At 51.4% G+C, this 10,281-nt stretch overlaps 1 long non-coding RNA gene across 1 annotated transcript; it reads left to right on the top strand.

Annotated features, from left to right (window-relative positions):
- Positions 1–3,366: 3,366 nt before the first annotated feature.
- LOC118011712 lies at positions 3,367–10,052 on the top strand. Its single transcript, XR_004679530.1, has 3 exons — positions 3,367–3,443; positions 3,563–3,721; positions 8,586–10,052. It is a non-coding gene; the product is annotated as an uncharacterized LOC118011712 (long non-coding RNA).
- Positions 10,053–10,281: the final 229 nt, after the last annotated feature.

Raw genomic sequence — 10,281 nt, 5'->3', positions numbered from 1 at the left:
ACCCTGCCCACATGGAACCCCAGTTGCATGGGGAGACCCACAGGCAGACACAGAATTTCAGTGAAATGCAGCAGGAGCCTTTGGGGGGCCTGGCAAAGAGCCAGAAGGGCGCCCCATTTGTGCAGGGCTTATGGGTGGGAGGGGGCAAGGGTTCAGGGCCTGGGAGGATGAGGAAGTGTTGCTGAGGCAACAGAGCTGGGCAAGGGCTTTGGGGCAGGGAGCAGCAGCTGGGAAGGTCGGATGCGGGGAAGCTCGCCGCGCCAGGGAAGGGGACGAGCTGGTGAGGGCGACGGAGCACAGAGAGGTGCTGTGTGCCCCTGCAGAGCCCAGCAAGAGGGGAACTGAGCCTTGGCTCCTCCATCTTGTTTTCTTAGCTTGGAGAGGCTAAGTCACTGGGGGTTCCCAGCTTCTCCATAAATACCTGTTGCCTTGACCCCATGGCCCTGTTGGGGCAAAGGCTCTGGGACCAGGGCTGTGCTGTTTATCTCCTTTGGAATTTTAAGTTCTCAGCCTGCACTCAGTGATACCTGACCATGTGCTGGGACCGGCGGACCAACCCTCCTGGGATTGGACGACAACCACGGGGCTGGCTTCTGCTTTGAGGCTTCACACGGAGACACGGATTATGGAGGGCTCTCCGGGGCACCCCGGAACACCGGGAGCAGCCCTGCACTTCCAGCAACCCCAGGGAGCCCTGGCCTTCGCGGCAGATGGTTTGTCGTCCCAGTGATGCACTGGGCAGAGTCAAACCTGGCCTTCAGTGCATCTTTGTAGCCTAATGGGCTCCAGATTCTATTTGTTCCTGAGCCCGGGGCTGGTTTAGGACCCTTTCCAGATGACCGTGCTGCATGACGGGTAACTGAGCCGTTGGCCATCTGCACCAGCCAGGAGGAAAGTGGGCACTTCCCTCTGTCCCCACGGACGGCAGTGACCTGAGGCTACCTTGTGATGGTCGGGTTCCACTTCGCTGGTTTACGAAAGCTGGATTAGACACTCCTTGGCATATGCCGGGCAGGGACATTTGCCATAATGTGTAACTGACTGTCCCCTGAATGACGTCCACACCCACACTTCTTGCTCATGGAGATGGTGTGAGGTCCCAGAAAGACACCACGAAAAAATAAATAAGTTCTTGGAGGCTTTCAAAAGGAAGTCGTGCATAACAGCTAAATGCAACGTGAGCTCCTGGAACGGAGAAAGGACGTTCGTGGAAAACAGACGAAACCCAAATACGGTCTGTGATTCAACTAACGCTAGTGCTGGCGTCCTGGAGCTGATGTCTCGAGGGCGAGCGTCACGCCGTGGCTGTGCGGGGTGTCCGCCCCGGGGAAGTGGGCGAAGGGCATCCAGGAACTCTGGCCTCATTTTGCAATTTTTCTAGAAGTCTAAAATTATTTCAAAGTAGGAAGATTGAAAAACGAAGTCATGGTATTGATACTTAGGACACAAAGGAGCGTTCTCATCTGACCCTCACTCAGCCTGCCGGAACGGGCCTCCAGGGACCAGGCGGGTTAGTGGCCGGAACATGGGTCCGCATGAGGCGGAAGCTGGCCACCCGCCAACTCCGTCTGCCCCGGGAGGCGTTGGGGACTCACTCCCCGCTGGGGGCTGCAGTCAGAACGGCCACCTGAGCCCCCAGGGGTGAGACTCCCAGGCTCCCAGCTCTCCTTCATCTGTTATTTATAATTACTGTGGTTATTATTGTTTTTGTAACTCTCTGCGTGGCCCATGCGTCACGCAACACAGGGTTTAAAAACTTCCTCCGAGAGCGTGCGTGGAGAACAGCTCGACAGGAGCCCCCCCACTGCCTTGGGGGGACCCTCCCAGAAGACCCAAGCAGGATGCCATGTCATGCCAAGCTCCTCGGGGCTCCACACCTGCCAGCCCAGGTCTCTGAAGGCCCAGAGCAGGTGGGAAATGACTCCCGGTGGATGTCACTCTCATCTGTGGTTATTTGGGATTTGGCCTTGAAGGTGAGCGCTCCAGCCGCAGAGGAGAGGGGTGCCCTCATGCAGCAGGTGGCCCCCAGAGACCCTCTGAGGCCCTGCCTTCAAGCAGCTCTCAGGTTCCCGCAGAGTCCCTAACCCCCCCTTTTTGATGCCTCTTGATCAACATACCATGGCCACGGGAGGCAGGGGCCATTGCTGACTACCGGGGATGCACAGGAGGGAGGGAGCATCCTGCAAGCGCAGTGGAGAGGACATCCCCCACGCCTGGGGCCCTCGGACCAGCTGGAGGGATCTGCCCTCTCCCAGCTCCCCCTCCTTGTAGGAGAGTGCGGCCCCTCAGTGCCATCAGGACATTCAGCTGATTGCTAATGCTTAACTTCACCGATTTCACACTTGAGCACCATCCCTAGAAAACAGCCCGGGGGACATTTACGTGCAGCCACTTTAGAGGGCAACAGCCCCACGGGCGGTGACAGTGAGGGGGCAGAGCAGGGAGGAGGTCTCTGTGGCCGAGGGGGTCCAGGCTGGGGCAATGGTCCTCAAGAGGCCTCAGGAGCGACTGTGGCTGGGGGCATCCACATGAGGGACACGTGTGGCTAAGGACTCAGGGAGGCACATTAGGGGAATCTGTTACCCCATCTACTTCGGACAGGAAACCAAATTTACACACCAGCATGCTTCTGTACATGGGAAGCTGTAGGTCAGAGGTCAGGCAACTTGCCTGGGGCTGCAGAATTAGGAAGTTGCAAGTGTGCTGACCCTCAGCACGGCCTCCAGGTGAATTCAGGGCGCAATGACTCACGGAATGCTAGGGGTTGTCATGTACCGGACATTTCCCCAACCATGGAGTCAGGTGAACTCCTGCACCAGTCCCACTCTAGAGTTTTGCAGGGTTTAGTGAGCTCCAGATCCCAGTAAACCCCCAAACCTTCTCCCGCCTTTGTGACCCCTGCCCATCCCACGAAGCAGGCAGTGGGCCTTCCGCTGCTGCCTCTTCTTCCCAGCTCCTTGACCCCAGCCTGTCCTTGGGTGTGTTGGTCACCGAGCGAGCTTCCGGTGAACTGGTGAGTGGGATGAGCCTGGGCCTTGCGAGCTATCCTGGGACTCTGGGCAAGTCTTGCAGATTCTGAATTTCTGTGTCAGATTCAGGAACAGACCCCCAACTTGTCCCACTTTCAGTCTTGCTCACAGGGCTTGGTGACCGAGTGTCAGGCGTGAAGGTCTCTGGCCGGGTGGTCTCACGTGGTGAGAACCAGGGGAAGCCTCGACCTTGAAAAGGCCTCAAGGCTTGCGGTTTTCTCTCCAGATGACTGCCAGTCCCCTCTGCAGCGCACCGTCCTGGGCTCACTGCTGGTAGGGCGGCGGTTACGGCCGCGGAAGCCCGCCCATCCACACTTCCCCATGATAGTAGCAATGAGAAACATAATGCTGACCACAGAAGCCAAATAGTAGCCTGAGCAGCAATGGGAAAAAGAAAACTCTAGATTCCTACAGGTGAGTGGGATGCTGGAGCTGATGGCCTCAGAGAGGTGGGAGACTTGTGGGGGTGGCCGTGGGCCTTCTGCACCCACGGGAGCACATCTCCCTGTCTCCTTCTTTTTCTGCATCATGAGGAACTGACAAAGGGAGGGAGAGAGAAGCACCTAGAAGGACAAGGCACTCGCAGGACACGTTCGCTGGGTGAATGCTTGAGGAGCCTCCTGAGACTCATGTTTGAATCTGTAGGTCGGCAATTATGAACGGGGGCCACTCCAGCTAGACCTGCAGAGAGGGTGAGTCTGCGCTGACGGTATGGGCTTGGAGCAATGGTGGACAGAGAGAAGGATGTTTCTCTGCAATTCATCCTGACATAAGGCAGCTGCTGGGAGGCGGCGTGGGGCGGTGAGCAGAGCTCAGGGGGAGAAAGCCTGAGCTCTTTCTCCTGGTGAAGGACCAGGCTTGAGTGCCCCTCTGTGCGGGCGCTGAGCTGGTGTCCTGAGCCACCGTGGTGTCATTTCTCAGTAGATGGACGTCGGGGGTTTGCTTGGGCGGTGTGGCTGGGCTCAGAGCCATGTGGGCACGGTTGAGAGTAGGGAGGGCTGCTCAGAGATGAGAGGTAAGACCGGAGGGGCCACATGGGGCTGGCACAACATACCCTTTCTAAAAAGGCAGAGCTGTGGGGGCTAGCCCTGTTAGGGCCATGCAAACAGCTACAGAATTAAAATCCAGTAGGCTGGCCCAGGAATCGACCAGCAGGCAGGATTCATAGATTTGGAAGCCCAGCAACAAATCCAAGTATCCTTGATAATTTACTCTATTATTAAGGTGATATTTCAAACAAGTGGCACAAGGATTGATTACTCGGCAAATGCAACTGCACCTCCTACCTAAGCCTTTGGGGAGAAAAATGAAGTTTGATTCTTTCCTCTACATTTTACACGACGTATATTCCAGGTGTGTTCATTCTCTCAGTCTAAATACTTAATATTCACATAATCTCAGGAGTGTGGGAAAACTTTTTAAGTGTTCAACAGACGGGAGACAGAAGACTGACAGATTTGACTACATAAAGGTCTTCATTATATCTGAAGCACTTGGAGGGCGGGCGCCCAGGAGCCATCCCAGTGGGAGATGAGCAGGAAGCAGGTATTCAGGAGGCTCCACATTGGGGAAGGAAGGGGAGAGAAGCAGGACTGGGCAGAGGGAGAAGGTGGGGCCGATGCAGTCTCAGTGGAGCCCACAGTGGACTCCCAGAGAGGTCAGAAGCAGGTGGCTCTGCAGAAGTGCCCTGTGTTGGGGCTGGGACTGGGGCTGGGTTTCGTATCCTTATGACATTTGTCATCAGGTGAGCCAGGAAGAGGGGAGGGCCTCGTGAAGCTATGGTTTCTGGCCGCTAAGGCAATGCCCGCTGAGGGCTGATGGTGGAGGCTCTCTGCCACCAGAGTCTCAGCCAAGAGGGAGCATCAGAGCACCTGCTACCTAACACAGTGGTCAGTATTAGCTGGCACAACATTTTCAAATGCACCAGATAAAGAAATAAACCTTTAATACTTATCAAGATTACAAAGTACATGACAAATTACTAAGAGAAACTGTGAGAATCCCAGTAGAAAAATGGGCAACAGACACGAACAGGCAATTCACTAAAGAAGCAATACAAACATACCGCAAAGAGATGAAAGCACTCTTTAGCCTCACAAACCATGGGAAAGTTATCTGCAGTCAAATAAGGAAAGATTTAAAAACTAACTCTACATGCTGATAATTAGGAACTTACGAGGCTCTCACCCCTACTGAAGGGTTATATGTTTGTACAGATTTGCTGAAAGGTAGTTTCCTCAAATGCACACAATATCTTTAAATATCTGCTTAGATATTTAGAGATACAGACTCAACTCTGATTATGAAAAGAAAAGTTCTTTCTCCACCACATTGATTGTGTATGTGTGTGTCTATTTCCAGACCCTACTTTGTATGTACCATCGGTCAGTTTGTCCATCCCTGGGCCAACATCACATTTGCTCAGTTACTAACTACAGTTTTATAGTAAATCTTATTTATAACATCGTGTGCTTGTTTTTCAAGATTACCTTGGGCACTTATGAGTATTTGAGTCAGCTTATGAACTTCTGCAAATATCTGCCTGGATTTTAATTGGGGGTCCCTTGAATTTATAGATTAATTTGGAGAGAATTGTCCTCACTGAAGCAAAGCTTTCCATTTATTTAGAACTTAAAATTTCTTTCAGTGACATTTTGCAAATTTCTAGGAGAGGTTCTGTACATCCTTTGTTGGATCTATCTTTACATAGAATTTCTTCAGTTTCTCTCAATAATGTTTTGTGGATTTCTGTGTAAAGTTTCTTTTTTTAATTTTTAATTTTTTAAAGATTTTTACTTATTTATTTGAGAGAGAATGAGAGTGACAGAGATCACAGAGGGAGAGGGAAGCAGACTCGCCACTGAGCAGGTAGCCCGATGCGGGGCTTTACCCCAGGACCCTGAGATCATGACCTGCGCTGAAGGCAGACACTTAACCTACTGAGCCACCCAGGTGCCCCTGTGTAAAGTTTCTCTACCTCTTTTGTTAGATTTTTTTCCCAGATAAATACTGACTTTTGTGAATTTCTTTGTGTGTGTGTTACTCACAAGGAAATACAGTTGATCTTTGCATACTGATTTTATATTATGCAACTGTACCAAATTCACTTATGGATTATAATAGTTTATCTTTGAATTGGTCGACTTTTTCTATGAGTGTTTTTTATGGCTTTATTGTTTAATATGTAGTAAATCAAACTTGCCCTCTTTTCAAATTTTTTTGGCAACTTTAATGTATTTCTTTTTTTCTACCTGAACTTTAGAATTATTTTGGCAATGTAAAAAAAATTTTCCTTTGGAATTTTTAATTGAGATTGCAATAGATCTTTAAGAATTATTGTCATTTTTATAAGACTCACATTTCTATCCATGTACCTTTGCAGAATGTGTGTGCATTTATTCATGTCTTTAGTTCATTCATCTTAATATGCTGTGGCTTTAAGAAGAGCGGAACAGTTATGTACGAGAGGAAGCGCATAATGATACATATCGATGCTGGGGGATGGGCTCCTGAGAACTCATCATCCTGTCCTTTCTGCTTTTGTGTATCTTTGAAACTATCTGTGAAAATTAAAAACAAATCTACCTACCCACTCACCTGGTCATTTGCTTCATGCAGGTTCTTCATCTTTCTTTCAAAGTCTGTTCTTTTTATTTATTGCAACTGTGACCAGGATTGCTCTCCATATATATTTGATATTGTTGGTTTGCACTGTCTTTATAAACCATAAGCAGCAAAGCAGAGGTTGAATATAGCTCTCTGTTCATTGATTCGTATAAATGGAACACAAAATTCCTGAGTGCTTTTCAATAATTCATGGTTTTATAAACATGGAAATTCATTTCAATGTGTCTCGAGGAGAATGCTGCACTAAGTCCCCTGGGGTGTCAAGGTGTGGCTCTGGCGTCCTGGGTCTGAGGCACAAAGTGGGGAGACACGCCCACCTTCCCCTCCCTGTGCCTTCCCGGGGGCTCTGGGGCTGATTCATGCTGGAACCTTGCTAGACCCGGAGAGATCATGGACCAGAAGCTGGACGGGAGCCCCACCTCGGGGATGGCCGAGGGGCACCCAGTGAAGGTGCTGATGGCTCTGACCCTTGGGTGGGCCCAGCTGTAAAGGCCAGCAGGGTGCAGGGGCAGCCGGACTTCCCCACAAAAGGCATTTCTCCGGAGAGCTCCGATGCTACCCCTTGCACAGGCCCCAGAGCCACAGGGCAGCCCTTACTTGCATCTGGATCTTTCGGATCTTCTACTTGATGTGCGGTCTTGGGCAAGAAGCTTACATTTCAGAGTCCTGGTTTTTCATATACAAAATTTCTACTCTAATACCTGCCTTTAGAGGGTTCATGAGATAATATGTACCCAAGAGACTTGTGCAGAATTTGCACATAAAGTGCAAGGAAGAGTGTTTCCTCTTCATCTGGCTTTGCTCCTTAGCATCACGGAGACACCTCTGCCGGGAGCGGTTCAGAAGAGTGGTGACCACGGGACAGAGCACCTGCCCGCTCTGACCAGAGAGAGAGGAGATGGGCATCTCAGTATCTCTTCTCCTGTCAATTAGGCGTGAGGTTGTAAGAAAAGTTAGCTTTCTTAATAAAAACATCACTTTCCTTTATAAAAATAGCACCCACATGCTCGCTTGGGAGCGTTTTCAGAGTTGGAAGTTCAGCTGTACCACATGGCCCTAAGTCTGCTCCTCTAGGTGGGACCTTCGTCTTAGGTCCAGAGCCAAGGGTCACTCCCGCACACACAAAACTACAGATTGGGATTGTCTGGCCCTGCAGGCTGTCTCCTGGGAGCAAAGATCTTGCTGGGGTCTCTTACTATCACAACACTGGGCAACCACCAGCCCTGTCACCCGAGTGCCTCTAGACCCCAGACCCCAGACCCTACAAGAAGCTAGCCCTCTAGGGCGCCTGGGTGGCTCAGATGGTTAAGCGTCTGCCTTCAGCTCGGGTCATGATCCCAGGGTCCTGGGATCGAGTCCTGCATCAGGCTTCTCCCTCTCGCGCTCCCCCTGCTTGTGCTCTCTCTCCCGCTCTCTCTGTCAAATAAATAAATAAATAAATAAACAAATAAATTTAAAAAAAGAAGCTAGCCCTCTCCCCACCCGAGGCCTGCCCTCAGACCTCAGGAGAGGCGCCTCTGGAGGGTGTGGCCGGGACAGAGCTTTGCAGCCAACACCATGGCCTGGTACACGTACATGCACACAGGGTTCCCTTCCATGGTGCATATTCTTTGGGACCTGCCTCTTGGGTCTTCTCCCACCCTTGGTGGGGTTTCCCAGTGCTGGGGGCTCCTCTGGACCCCACCCTGATCCAAGGAGGACGGAGCCCTCTCATATGACCAACCCAGTGCCTCTGCCAAGGGGGCCCCCAATCTTCCGCAACTGTAGGTTCAGAACACAAATAGGATGATCACAAGTTTCTGGTATGAGCACTTTCCACTTTAGCCAAACTCCTTCATGGGTTGTCTGTCCATGTTTGGGTTCTGTCTATTATTCATCAGATGCCCACAGCTTTTGTGGCATTGAAAATGACGTCATTTTATTTTACAGATGAGGCGGTCCAGGCTACGTCTCCTTGCCCCAAACGACCGAGAGAAGAGCTCGAAACAAACGGAGGAGTAAAACCGAGTGATACCACCACCACCAAATGCCCCGCAGCTCCAAACCACGTTGCAGCTCCTAGAGCCGCTCTGGGCGGCTGTCCCTGTCATTTCCACGGCCCTCCTGGGCAGCACTGGCCCAGGAGCCCTGCCGCCCTGTGGGGCCGTCCAGCCGGGGCGGGCAGGTTGGTCAGGCCGGGGTCGAGCAGGCTGAGTGCGGGTCTCCTGCGCTTCCTGCCCCACCTGTGGCTCCAGCCCCCCAGGCCGGTCCTCCTGCAGCCAGAGAGGAGACGGAGGCCTGCCCTGCCTGGGGCCGACCCATCTGCGGCCTGGGTGAGGGTGCCTGGGCGGCTGACCTCGCGCTCGTGCCCCGCCCTGCCCTGTGCTGTGTTCGGGCCCTTCCCTCGCTGGCTTTCGCTCTTTCCAATCACCTGCTTTCCCGGGGTGACAGTGGCCTGCTTGCCCTGAGGAGGGCGCAAGGTGGTTTCAGGAGGGGGCCCTCCCCTCAGAGGAGGCCCCCGCAGAGCTGCTGGGTCACCGGGGCGGTGCCGAGGGCCAGGTGCAAGGGAGGGTGCAGGGAGGGGCCTGGAGGGAGGGAAGGCAGGGCTGGGGGTCCGCAGAGGGACCCCGTCATGCAGGGACGCGTCCCTAATGTGGCTGTGAGTGGAAGCCCTCAGGACAGCCCTTCCCTGAGCGCGGGGGTGCCACAGGAGATGGCCCTGCCTGGGCCCACTTTCCACATGACCTTCTGCAGAAGCAGGGAAGGTGGGGATGGTCCCCGGGCAGGGGTGAGGCCTGACAGGATGGGGCCTTTAGGGGACACCGGATGCGAGCGGGGTTGAGAATGTGTGCATCAGAGTTCAAACTCTCTCTTCTCGGAGCTCTGGATCTGTCCACACTTTCAAGCCGTTTTTATTGGGGTGAAACATGATATGGTGAAGTCATTCACCCCGTGTGTTCAGCCTGACGCGTTTTTACTCACTTTGCCCCCGCGGGATCCCCACCACGTCCAGATTTAGAATATTTTCAGTGCTTCAGATGGATCTTCCATTTTGCACTTTTCCAACAAATTCTAATTTTTTTTAATTGAGATATAAAATCTTCTTGGCAATTTTTAGATATTTATTTATACTTTCAGTAGAAATTCAGAATCGAAATTTTTGAGTTACACAGCCGTTCTAGGATATGAGTTGGGTGTTAGAGACATTGACCCCTTGCCTGTCATCACTGTTAGCGACGTCTGTCCTTATCTGTCGTTTTAACTCTGTTAACTCTCTGGGAGTTTAAACCATGCATGGGGCCAAATCCGTCAGTGTCCTCCTTTACGAATTCTGGATTTCATAGTCTGGTTATGAAGACCTTCTTTACCCCGGGATTATAAAAATGTATTTCCCTATATTTTCTTCTGCTTTTTTTTAATAGTTAAAAAAATTTGGATATTTTATTTGTCATGAATCTGTGTTTGAGTATAACGTGAATAGAAATAAAAATTTGGTTTTCAGATGGGAAACATATTTCCAACCCTATGTGATGAGAAGTTTCCATACTGAATTGAAAAGCACCTATATTATATATAATATTATAATACAATAAATGGCCATTTTGGAGTATGTATTGAGCTGTCTATCCCATTGATCTGTTTGTGT

The sequence above is a fragment of the Mirounga leonina genome, unplaced genomic scaffold (assembly GCF_011800145.1).
Source record: "Mirounga leonina isolate KUSES-001 unplaced genomic scaffold, KU_Mleo_1.0 Mir_151, whole genome shotgun sequence".
Classification (NCBI taxonomy): domain Eukaryota; kingdom Metazoa; phylum Chordata; class Mammalia; order Carnivora; family Phocidae; genus Mirounga; species Mirounga leonina.
This window is presented reverse-complemented; position numbering and strand designations above follow the sequence as displayed.